Below are 14,147 nucleotides of genomic sequence, written 5' to 3'. Positions count from 1 at the left end.
GTTGACTTCTGCGCAGCGGTTTGGGAGTTAACATCAAAATTACATTTCTCGGCCATATCGCATAGATCTCACTGTGAAAAGGCTTAAATGACTTTTTTAATTAAGTTTGATGATTGCGCTCAAACAAAATGTCCTAGAATAAAATTTTCCAATGTAACTACTAGATTGTGATACAATACACTATTGGGTGAAGTTTGGTTGACTTCTGCACAGCGGTTTGGGAGTTAACATCAAAATTACATTTCTCGGCCATATCGCATAGATCTCACTGTGAAAAGGCTTAAATGGCTTTTTTGACCTAAGTTTGAGGATTGCGCTCAAATCAAATGTCCTAGAACCAAATTTCCACATGTAACTACTAGATTGTGATACAATACACTATTGGGTGAAGTTTGGTTGACTTCTGCGCAGCGGTTTGGGAGTTAACATCAAAATTACATTTCTCGGCCATATCGCATAGATCTCACTGTGAAAAGGCTTAAATGGCTTTTTTGACCTAAGTTTGAGGATTGCGCTCAAATCAAATGTCCTAGAACCAAATTTCCACATGTAACTACTAGATTGTGATACAATACACTAATGGGTGAAGTTTGGTTTACTTCTGCGCAGCGGTTTGGGAGTTAACATCAAAATTACATTTCTCGGCCATATCGCATAGATCTCACTGTGAAAAGGCTTAAATGGCTTTTTTGACCTAAGTTTGAGGATTGCGCTCAAATCAAATGTCCTAGAACCAAATTTCTACATGTAACTACTAGATTGTGATACAATACACTAATGGGTGAAGTTTGGTTGACTTCTGCGCAGCGGTTTGGGAGTTAACATCAAAATTACATTTCTCGGCCATATCGCATAGATCTCACTGTGAAAAGGCTTAAATGACTTTTTTAATTAAGTTTGATGATTGCGCTCAAACAAAATGTCCTAGAACAAAATTTTCCAATGTAACTACTAGATTGTGATACAATACACTATTGGGTGAAGTTTGGTTTACTTCTGCGCAGCGGTTTGGGAGTTAACATCAAAATTACATTTCTCGGCCATATCGCATAGATCTCACTGTGAAAAGGCTTAAATGGCTTTTTTGACCTAAGTTTGAGGATTGCGCTCAAATCAAATGTCCTAGAACCAAATTTCCACATGTAACTACTAGATTGTGATACAATACACTAATGGGTGAAGTTTGGTTGACTTCTGCGCAGCGGTTTGGTAGTGAACATCAAAATTACATTTCTCGGCCATATCGCATAGATCTCACTGTGAAAAGGCTTAAATGACTTTTTTGATTAAGTTTGATGATTGCGCTCAAACAAAATGTCCTAGAATAAAATTTTCCAATGTAACTACTAGATTGTGATACAATACACTATTGGGTGAAGTTTGGTTGACTTCTGCACAGCGGTTTGGGAGTTAACATCAAAATTACATTTCTCGGCCATATCGCATAGATCTCACTGTGAAAAGGCTTAAATGGCTTTTTTGACCTAAGTTTGAGGATTGCGCTCAAATCAAATGTCCTAGAACCAAATTTCCACATGTAACTACTAGATTGTGATACAATACACTATTGGGTGAAGTTTGGTTGACTTCTGCGCAGCGGTTTGGGAGTTAACATCAAAATTACATTTCTCGGCCATATCGCATAGATCTCACTGTGAAAAGGCTTAAATGGCTTTTTTGACCTAAGTTTGAGGATTGCGCTCAAATCAAATGTCCTAGAACCAAATTTCCACATGTAACTACTAGATTGTGATACAATACACTAATGGGTGAAGTTTGGTTTACTTCTGCGCAGCGGTTTGGGAGTTAACATCAAAATTACATTTCTCGGCCATATCGCATAGATCTCACTGTGAAAAGGCTTAAATGGCTTTTTTGACCTAAGTTTGAGGATTGCGCTCAAATCAAATGTCCTAGAACCAAATTTCTACATGTAACTACTAGATTGTGATACAATACACTAATGGGTGAAGTTTGGTTGACTTCTGCGCAGCGGTTTGGGAGTTAACATCAAAATTACATTTCTCGGCCATATCGCATAGATCTCACTGTGAAAATGCTTAAATGACTTTTTTAATTAAGTTTGATGATTGCGCTCAAACAAAATGTCCTAGAACAAAATTTTCCAATGTAACTACTAGATTGTGATACAATACACTATTGGGTGAAGTTTGGTTTACTTCTGCGCAGCGGTTTGGGAGTTAACATCAAAATTACATTTCTCGGCCATATCGCATAGATCTCACTGTGAAAAGGCTTAAATGGCTTTTTTGACCTAAGTTTGAGGATTGCGCTCAAATCAAATGTCCTAGAACCAAATTTCCACATGTAACTACTAGATTGTGATACAATACACTAATGGGTGAAGTTTGGTTGACTTCTGCGCAGCGGTTTGGTAGTGAACATCAAAATTACATTTCTCGGCCATATCGCATAGATCTCACTGTGAAAAGGCTTAAATGACTTTTTTTAATTAAGTTTGAACATTGTGCTCAAACCAAATGTCCTAGAACGACATTTTCAAATGTAACTACTAGATTGTGATACAATACACTATTGGGTGAAGTTTGGTTGACTTCTGCGCAGCGGTTTGGGAGTTAACATCAAATTTACATTTCTCGGCCATATCGCATAGATCTCACTGTGAAAAGGCTTAAATGACTTTTTTAATTAAGTTTGATGATTGCGCTCAAACAAAATGTCCTAGAACAAAATTTTCAAAAGTAACTACTAGATTGTGATACTATACACTATTGGGTGAAGTTTGGTTTACTTCTGCGCAGCGGTTTGGGAGTTAACATCAAAATTACATTTCTCGGCCATGTCGCATAGATCTCACTGTGAAAAGGCTTAAATGGCTTTTTTGACCTAAGTTTGAGGATTGCGCTCAAATCAAATGTCCTAGAACCAAATTTCTACATGTAACTACTAGATTGTGATACAATACACTAATAGGTGAAATTTGGTTGACTTCTGCGCAGCGGTTTGGGAGGGAACATCAAAATTACATTTCTCGGCCATATCGCATAGATCTCACTGTGAAAAGGCTTAAATGACTTTTTTAATTAAGTTTGATGATTGCGCTCAAACAAAATGTCCTAAAACAAAATTTTCAAATGTAACTACTAGATTGTGATACAATACACTATTGGGTGAAGTTTGGTTGACTTCTGCGCAGCGGTTTGGGAGTTAACATCAAAATTACATTTCTCGGCCATATCGCATAGATCTCACTGTGAAAAGGCTTAAATGGCTTTTTTGACCTAAGTTTGAGGATTGCGCTCAAATCAAATGTCCTAGAACCAAATTTCCACATGTAACTACTAGATTGTGATACAATACACTATTGGGTGAAGTTTGGTTGACTTCTGCGCAGCGGTTTGGGAGTTAACATCAAAATTACATTTCTCGGCCATATCGCATAGATCTCACTGTGAAAAGGCTTAAATGGCTTTTTTGACCTATGTTTGAGGATTGCGCTCAAATCAAATGTCCTAGAACCAAATTTCCACATGTAACTACTAGAATGTGATATAATACACTAATGGGTGAAGTTTGGTTTACTTCTGCGCAGCGGTTTGGGAGTTAACATCAAAATTACATTTCTCGGCCATATCGCATAGATCTCACTGTGAAAAGGCTTAAATGGCTTTTTTTAATTAAGTTTGAAGATTGCGCTCAAACCAAATGTCCTAGAATTAAATTTCCAAATGTAACTACTAGATTGTGATAAAATACACTATTGGGTGAAGTTTGGTTGACTTCTGCGCAGCGGTTTGGGAGTTAACATCAAAATTACATTTCTCGGCCATATCGCATAGATCTCACTGTGAAAAGGCTTAAATGACTTTTTTAATTAAGTTTGATGATTGCGCTCAAACAAAATGTCCTAGAATAAAATTTTCCAATGTAACTACTAGATTGTGATACAATACACTATTGGGTGAAGTTTGGGTGACTTCTGCGCAGCGGTTTGGGAGTTAACATCAAAATTACATTTCTCGGCCATATCGCATAGATCTCACTGTGAAAAGGCTTAAAAGGCTTTTTTGACCTAAGTTTGAGGATTGCGCTCAAATCAAATGTCCTAGAACCAAATTTCCACATGTAACTACTAGATTGTCATACAATACACTAATGGGTGAAGTTTGGTTTACTTCTGCGCAGCGGTTTGGGAGTTAACATCAAAATTACATTTCTCGGCCATATCGCATAGATCTCACTGTGAAAAGGCTTAAATGGCTTTTTTGACCTAAGTTTGAGGATTGCGCTCAAATCAAATGTCCTAGAACCAAATTTCCACATGTAACTACTAGATTGTGATACAATACACTATTGGGTGAAGTTTGGTTGACTTCTGCGCAGCGGTTTGGGAGTTAACATCAAAATTACATTTCTCGGCCATATCGCATAGATCTCACTGTGAAAAGGCTTAAATGGCTTTTTTGACCTAAGTTTGAGGATTGCGCTCAAATCAAATGTCCTAGAACCAAATTTCCACATGTAACTACTAGATTGTGATACAATACACTAATGGGTGAAGTTTGGTTTACTTCTGCGCAGCGGTTTGGGAGTTAACATCAAAATTACATTTCTCGGCCATATCGCATAGATCTCACTGTGAAAAGGCTTAAATGGCTTTTTTGACCTAAGTTTGAGGATTGCGCTCAAATCAAATGTCCTAGAACCAAATTTCTACATGTAACTACTAGATTGTGATACAATACACTAATGGGTGAAGTTTGGTTGACTTCTGCGCAGCGGTTTGGGAGTTAACATCAAAATTACATTTCTCGGCCATATCGCATAGATCTCACTGTGAAAAGGCTTAAATGACTTTTTTAATTAAGTTTGATGATTGCGCTCAAACAAAATGTCCTAGAACAAAATTTTCAAATGTAACTACTAGATTGTGATACAATACACTATTGGGTGAAGTTTGGTTGACTTCTGCGCAGCGGTTTGGGAGTTAACATCAAAATTACATTTCTCGGCCATATCGCATAGATCTCACTGTGAAAAGGCTTAAATGGCTTTTTTGACCTAAGTTTGAGGATTGCGCTCAAATCAAATGTCCTAGAACCAAATTTCCACATGTAACTACTAGATTGTGATACAATACACTATTGGGTGAAGTTTGGTTGACTTCTGCGCAGCGGTTTGGGAGTTAACATCAAAATTACATTTCTCGGCCATATCGCATAGATCTCACTGTGAAAAGGCTTAAATGGCTTTTTTGACCTATGTTTGAGGATTGCGCTCAAATCAAATGTCCTAGAACCAAATTTCTACATGTAACTACTAGATTGTGATACAATACACTAATGGGTGAAGTTTGGTTTACTTCTGCGCAGCGGTTTGGGAGTTAACATCAAAATTACATTTCTCGGCCATATCGCATAGATCTCACTGTGAAAAGGCTTAAATGACTTTTTTAATTAAGTTTGATGATTGCGCTCAAACAAAATGTCCTAGAACAAAATTTTCAAAAGTAACTACTAGATTGTGATACAATACACTATTGGGTGAAGTTTGGTTGACTTCTGCGCAGCGGTTTGGGAGTTAACATCAAAATTACATTTCTCGGCCATATCGCATAGATCTCACTGTGAAAAGGCTTAAATGACTTTTTTAATTAAGTTTGAACATTGTGCTCAAACCAAATGTCCTAGAACGACATTTTCAAATGTAACTACTAGATTGTGATACAATACACTATTGGGTGAAGTTTGGTTGACTTCTGCGCAGCGGTTTGGGAGTTAACATCAAATTTACATTTCTCGGCCATATCGCATAGATCTCACTGTGAAAAGGCTTAAATGACTTTTTTAATTAAGTTTGATGATTGCGCTCAAACAAAATGTCCTAGAACAAAATTTTCAAAAGTAACTACTAGATTGTGATACAATACACTATTGGGTGAAGTTTGGTTTACTTCTGCGCAGCGGTTTGGGAGTTAACATCAAAATTACATTTCTCGGCCATGTCGCATAGATCTCACTATGAAAAGGCTTAAATGGCTTTTTTGACCTATGTTTGAGGATTGCGCTCAAATCAAATGTCCTAGAACCAAATTTCCACATGTAACTACTAGATTGTGATACAATACACTAATGGGTGAAGTTTGGTTTACTTCTGCGCAGCGGTTTGGGAGTTAACATCAAAATTACATTTCTCGGCCATATCGCATAGATCTCACTGTGAAAAGGCTTAAATGGCTTTTTTGACCTAAGTTTGATGATTGCGCTCAAACAAAATGTCCTAGAATAAAATTTTCCAATGTAACTACTAGATTGTGATACAATACACTATTGGGTGAAGTTTGGTTGACTTCTGCGCAGCGGTTTGGGAGTTAACATCAAAATTACATTTCTCGGCCATATCGCATAGATCTCACTGTGAAAAGGCTTAAATGGCTTTTTTGACCTAAGTTTGAGGATTGCGCTCAAATCAAATGTCCTAGAACCAAATTTCCACATGTAACTACTAGATTGTCATACAATACACTAATGGGTGAAGTTTGGTTTACTTCTGCGCAGCGGTTTGGGAGTTAACATCAAAATTACATTTCTCGGCCATATCGCATAGATCTCACTGTGAAAAGGCTTAAATGGCTTTTTTGACCTAAGTTTGAGGATTGCGCTCAAATCAAATGTCCTAGAACCAAATTTCCACATGTAACTACTAGATTGTGATACAATACACTATTGGGTGAAGTTTGGTTGACTTCTGCGCAGCGGTTTGGGAGTTAACATCAAAATTACATTTCTCGGCCATATCGCATAGATCTCACTGTGAAAAGGCTTAAATGGCTTTTTTGACCTAAGTTTGAGGATTGCGCTCAAATCAAATGTCCTAGAACCAAATTTCCACATGTAACTACTAGATTGTGATACAATACACTAATGGGTGAAGTTTGGTTTACTTCTGCGCAGCGGTTTGGGAGTTAACATCAAAATTACATTTCTCGGCCATATCGCATAGATCTCACTGTGAAAAGGCTTAAATGGCTTTTTTGACCTAAGTTTGAGGATTGCGCTCAAATCAAATGTCCTAGAACCAAATTTCTACATGTAACTACTAGATTGTGATACAATACACTAATGGGTGAAGTTTGGTTGACTTCTGCGCAGCGGTTTGGGAGTTAACATCAAAATTACATTTCTCGGCCATATCGCATAGATCTCACTGTGAAAAGGCTTAAATGACTTTTTTAATTAAGTTTGATGATTGCGCTCAAACAAAATGTCCTAGAACAAAATTTTCCAATGTAACTACTAGATTGTGATACAATACACTATTGGGTGAAGTTTGGTTTACTTCTGCGCAGCGGTTTGGGAGTTAACATCAAAATTACATTTCTCGGCCATATCGCATAGATCTCACTGTGAAAAGGCTTAAATGGCTTTTTTGACCTAAGTTTGAGGATTGCGCTCAAATCAAATGTCCTAGAACCAAATTTCCACATGTAACTACTAGATTGTGATACAATACACTAATGGGTGAAGTTTGGTTGACTTCTGCGCAGCGGTTTGGTAGTGAACATCAAAATTACATTTCTCGGCCATATCGCATAGATCTCACTGTGAAAAGGCTTAAATGACTTTTTTTAATTAAGTTTGAACATTGTGCTCAAACCAAATGTCCTAGAACGACATTTTCAAATGTAACTACTAGATTGTGATACAATACACTATTGGGTGAAGTTTGGTTGACTTCTGCGCAGCGGTTTGGGAGTTAACATCAAAATTACATTTCTCGGCTATATCGCATAGATCTCACTGTGAAAAGGCTTAAATGGCTTTTTTGACCTAAGTTTGAGGATTGCACTCAAATCAAATGTCCTAGAACGAAATTTTCAAATGTAACTACTAGAATGTGATACAATACACTATTGGGTGAAGTTTGGTTGACTTCTGCGCAGCGGTTTGGGAGTTAACATCAAAATTACATTTCTCGGCCATATCGCATAGATCTCACTGTGAAAAGGCTTAAATGGCTTTTTTGACCTAAGTTTGAGGATTGCGCTCAAATCAAATGTCCTAGAACCAAATTTCCACATGTAACTACTAGATTGTGATACAATACACTAATGGGTGAAGTTTGGTTTACTTCTGCGCAGCGGTTTGGGAGTTAACATCAAAATTACATTTCTCGGCCATATCGCATAGATCTCACTGTGAAAAGGCTTAAATGACTTTTTTAATTAAGTTTAATGATTGCGCTCAAACAAATGTCCTAGAACGAAATTTTCAAATGTAACTACTAGAATGTGATACAATACACTATTGGGTGAAGTTTGGTTGACTTCTGCGCAGCGGTTTGGGAGTTAACATCAAAATTACATTTCTCGGCCATATCGCATAGATCTCACTGTGAAAAGGCTTAAATGGCTTTTTTGACCTAAGTTTGAGGATTGCGCTCAAATCAAATGTCCTAGAACCAAATTTCCACATGTAACTACTAGATTGTGATACAATACACTAATGGTTGAAGTTTGGTTGACTTCTGCGCAGCGGTTTGGGAGTGAACATCAAAATTACATTTCTCGGCCATATCGCATAGATCTCACTGTGAAAAGGCTTAAATGACTTTTTTTAATTAAGTTTGAAGATTGCGCTCAAATCAAATGTCCTAGAACTAAATTTCCAAATGTAACTACTAGATTGTGATAAAATACACTATTGGGTGAAGTTTGGTGGACTTCTGCGCAGCGGTTTGGGAGTTAACATCAAAATTACATTTCTCGGCCATATCGCATAGATCTCACTGTGAAAAGGCTTAAATGGCTTTTTTGACCTAAGTTTGAGGATTGCGCTCAAATCAAATGTCCTATAACCAAATTTCTACATGTAACTACTAGATTGTGATACAATACACTAATGGGTGAAGTTTGGTTGACTTCTGCGCAGCGGTTTGGGAGTTAACATCAAAATTACATTTCTCGGCCATATCGCATAGATCTCACTGTGAAAAGGCTTAAATGACTTTTTTAATTAAGTTTGATGATTGCGTTCAAACAAAATGTCCTAGAAAAAAATTTTCAAATGTAACTACTAGATTGTGATACAATACACTATTGGGTGAAGTTTGGTTGACTTCTGCGCAGCGGTTTGGGAGTTAACATCAAAATTACATTTCTCGGCCATATCGCATAGATCTCACTGTGAAAAGGCTTAAATGGCTTTTTTGACCTAAGTTTGAGGATTGCGCTCAAACCAAATGTCCTAGAACCAAATTTCCACATGTAACTACTAGAATGTGATACAATACACTATTGGGTGAAGTTTGGTTGACTTCTGCGCAGCGGTTTGGGAGTTAACATCAAAATTACATTTCTCGGCCATATCGCATAGTTCTCACTGTGAAAAGGCTTAAATGGCTTTTTTGACCTAAGTTTGAGGATTGCGCTCAAATCAAATGTCCTAGAACAAAATTTCCACATGTAACTACTAGATTGTGATACAATACACTAATGGGTGAAGTTTGGTTGACTTCTGCGCAGCGGTTTGGGAGTTAACATCAAAATTACATTTCTCGGCCATATCGCATAGATCTCACTGTGAAAAGGCTTAAATGGCTTTTTTGACCTAAGTTTGAGGATTGCGCTCAAATCAAATGTCCTAGAACCAAATTTCCACATGTAACTACTAGATTGTGATACAATACACTAATGGTTGAAGTTTGGTTGACTTCTGCGCAGCGGTTTGGGAGTGAACATCAAAATTACATTTCTCGGCCATATCGCATAGATCTCACTGTGAAAAGGCTTAAATGACTTTTTTTAATTAAGTTTGAAGATTGCGCTCAAATCAAATGTCCTAGAACTAAATTTCCAAATGTAACTACTAGATTGTGATAAAATACACTATTGGGTGAAGTTTGGTTGACTTCTGCGCAGCGGTTTGGGAGTTAACATCAAAATTACATTTCTCGGCCATATCGCATAGATCTCACTGTGAAAAGGCTTAAATGGCTTTTTTGACCTAAGTTTGAGGATTGCGCTCAAATCAAATGTCCTATAACCAAATTTCCACATGTAACTACTAGATTGTGATACAATACACTAATGGGTGAAGTTTGGTTGACTTCTGCGCAGCGGTTTGGGAGTTAACATCAAAATTACATTTCTCGGCCATATCGCATAGATCTCACTGTGAAAAGGCTTAAATGACTTTTTTAATTAAGTTTGATGATTGCGTTCAAACAAAATGTCCTAGAAAAAAATTTTCAAATGTAACTACTAGATTGTGATACAATACACTATTGGGTGAAGTTTGGTTGACTTCTGCGCAGCGGTTTGGGAATTTACATCAAAATTACATTTCTCGGCCATATCGCATAGATCTCACTGTGAAAAGGCTTAAATGACTTTTTTAATTAAGTTTAATGATTGCGCTCAAACCAAATGTCCTAGAACGAAATTTTCAAATGTAACTACTAGAATGTGATACAATACACTATTGGGTGAAGTTTAGTTGACTTCTGCGCAGCGGTTTGGGAGTTAACATCAAAATTACATTTCTCGGCCATATCGCATAGATCTCACTGTGAAAAGGCTTAAATGGCTTTTTTGACCTAAGTTTAATGATTGCGCTCAAACCAAATGTCCTAGAACAAAATTTTCAAATGTAACTACTAGAATGTGATACAATACACTATTGGGTGAAGTTTGGTTGACTTCTGCGCAGCGGTTTGGGAGTTAACATCAAAATTACATTTCTCGGCCATATCGCATAGATCTCACTGTGAAAAGGCTTAAATGGCTTTTTTGACCTAAGTTTGAGGATTGCGCTCAAATCAAATGTCCTAGAACCAAATTTCCACATGTAACTACTAGATTGTGATACAATACACTAATGGGTGAAGTTTAGTTGACTTCTGCGCAGCGGTTTGGGAGTTAACATCAAAATTACATTTCTCGGCCATATCGCATAGATCTCACTGTGAAAAGGCTTAAATGACTTTTTTAATTAAGTTTGATGATTGCGTTCAAACAAAATGTCCTAGAACAAAATTTTCAAATGTAACTACTAGATTGTGATACAATACACTATTGGGTGAAGTTTGGTTGACTTCTGCGCAGCGGTTTGGGAGTTAACATCAAAATTACATTTCTCGGCCATATCGCATAGATCTCACTGTGAAAAGGCTTAAATGGCTTTTTTGACCTAAGTTTGAGGATTGCGCTCAAATCAAATGTCCTAGAACCAAATTTCCACATGTAACTACTAGATTGTGATACAATACACTAATGGGTGAAGTTTGGTTTACTTCTGCGCAGCGGTTTGGGAGTTAACATCAAAATTACATTTCTCGGCCATATCGCATAGATCTCACTGTGAAAAGGCTTAAATGGTTTTTTGACCTAAGTTTAATAATTGCGCTCAAACCAAATGTCCTAGAACGAAATTTTCAAATGTAACTACTAGAATGTGATACAATACACTATTGGGTGAAGTTTGGTTGACTTCTGCGCAGCGGTTTAAGAGTTAACATCAAAATTACATTTCTCGGCCTTATCGCATAGATCTCACTGTGAAAAGGCTTAAATGGCTTTTTTGACCTAAGTTTGAGGATTGCGCTCAAATCAAATGTGCTAGAACCAAATTTCCACATGTAATTACTAGATTGTGATACAATACACTAATGGGTGAAGTTTGGTTGACTTCTGCGCAGCGGTTTGGGAGTTAACATCAAAATTACATTTCTCGGCCATATCGCATAGATCTCACTGTGAAAAGGCTTAAATGACTTTTTTAATTAAGTTTAATGATTGCGCTCAAACCAAATGTCCTAGAACGAAATTTTCAAATGTAACTACTAGAATGTGATACAATACACTATTGGGTGAAGTTTGGTTGACTTCTGCGCAGCGGTTTGGGAGTTAACATCAAAATTACATTTCTCGGCCATATCGCATAGATCTCACTGTGAAAAGGCTTAAATGGCTTTTTTGACCTAAGTTTGAGGATTGCGCTCAAATCAAATGTCCTAGAACCAAATTTCCACATGTAACTACTAGATTGTGATACAATACACTAATGGTTGAAGTTTGGTTGACTTCTGCGCAGCGGTTTGGGAGTGAACATCAAAATTACATTTCTCGGCCATATCGCATAGATCTCACTGTGAAAAGGCTTAAATGACTTTTTTTAATTAAGTTTGAAGATTGCGCTCAAATCAAATGTCCTAGAACTAAATTTCCAAATGTAACTACTAGATTGTGATAAAATACACTATTGGGTGAAGTTTGGTTGACTTCTACGCAGCGGTTTGGGAGTTAACATCAAAATTACATTTCTCGGCCATATCGCATAGATCTCACTGTGAAAAGGCTTAAATGGCTTTTTTGACCTAAGTTTGAGGATTGCGCTCAAATCAAATGTCCTATAACCAAATTTCCACATGTAACTACTAGATTGTGATACAATACACTAATGGGTGAAGTTTGGTTGACTTCTGCGCAGCGGTTTGGGAGTTAACATCAAAATTACATTTCTCGGCCATATCGCATAGATCTCACTGTGAAAAGGCTTAAATGACTTTTTTAATTAAGTTTGATGATTGCGTTCAAACAAAATGTCCTAGAAAAAAATTTTCAAATGTAACTACTAGACTGTGATACAATACACTATTGGGTGAAGTTTGGTTGACTTCTGCGCAGCGGTTTGGGAGTTAACATCAAAATTACATTTCTCGGCCATATCGCATAGATCTCACTGTGAAAAGGCTTAAATGGCTTTTTTGACCTAAGTTTGAGGATTGCGCTCAAATCAAATGTCCTAGAACGAAATTTTCAAATGTAACTACTAGAATGTGATACAATACACTATTGGGTGAAGTTTAGTTGACTTCTGCGCAGCGGTTTGGGAGTTAACATCAAAATTACATTTCTCGGCCATATCGCATAGATCTCACTGTGAAAAGGCTTAAATGGCTTTTTTGACCTAAGTTTAATGATTGCGCTCAAACCAAATGTCCTAGAACAAAATTTTCAAATGTAACTACTAGAATGTGATACAATACACTATTGGGTGAAGTTTGGTTGACTTCTGCGCAGCGGTTTGGGAGTTAACATCAAAATTACATTTCTCGGCCATATCGCATAGATCTCACTGTGAAAAGGCTTAAATGGCTTTTTTGACCTAAGTTTGAGGATTGCGCTCAAATCAAATGTCCTAGAACCAAATTTCCACATGTAACTACTAGATTGTGATACAATACACTAATGGTTGAAGTTTGGTTGACTTCTGCGCAGCGGTTTGGAAGTGAACATCAAAATTACATTTCTCGGCCATATCGCATAGATCTCACTGTGAAAAGGCTTAAATAACTTTTTTTAATTAAGTTTGAAGATTGCGCTCAAATCAAATGTCCTAGAACTAAATTTCCAAATGTAACTACTAGATTGTGATAAAATACACTATTGGGTGTAGTTTGGTTGACTTCTGCGCAGCGGTTTGGGAGTTAACATCAAAATTACATTTCTCGGCCATATCGCATAGATCTCACTGTGAAAAGGCTTAAATGGCTTTTTTGACCTAAGTTTGAGGATTGCGCTCAAATCAAATGTCCTATAACCAAATTTCCACATGTAACTACTAGATTGTGATACAATACACTAATGGGTGAAGTTTGGTTGACTTCTGCGCAGCGGTTTGGGAGTTAACATCAAAATTACATTTCTCGGCCATATCGCATAGATCTCACTGTGAAAAGGCTTAAATGACTTTTTTAATTAAGTTTGATGATTGCGTTCAAACAAAATGTCCTAGAAAAAAATTTTCAAATGTAACTACTAGATTGTGATACAATACACTATTGGGTGAAGTTTGGTTGACTTCTGCGCAGCGGTTTGGGAGTTAACATCAAAATTACATTTCTCGGCCATATCGCATAGATCTCACTGTGAAAAGGCTTAAATGGCTTTTTTGACCTAAGTTTGAGGATTGCGCTCAAATCAAATGTCCTAGAACCAAATTTCCACATGTAACTACTAGATTGTGATACAATACACTAATGGGTGAAGTTTAGTTGACTTCTGCGCAGCGGTTTGGGAGTTAACATCAAAATTACATTTCTCGGCCATATCGCATAGATCTCACTGTGAAAAGGCTTAAATGACTTTTTTAATTAAGTTTGAT

The sequence above is a fragment of the Corythoichthys intestinalis genome, chromosome 11, assembly GCF_030265065.1.
Source record: "Corythoichthys intestinalis isolate RoL2023-P3 chromosome 11, ASM3026506v1, whole genome shotgun sequence".
In the NCBI taxonomy this organism is placed as follows: domain Eukaryota; kingdom Metazoa; phylum Chordata; class Actinopteri; order Syngnathiformes; family Syngnathidae; genus Corythoichthys; species Corythoichthys intestinalis.
Note: the sequence above shows the minus strand (reverse complement) of the source record.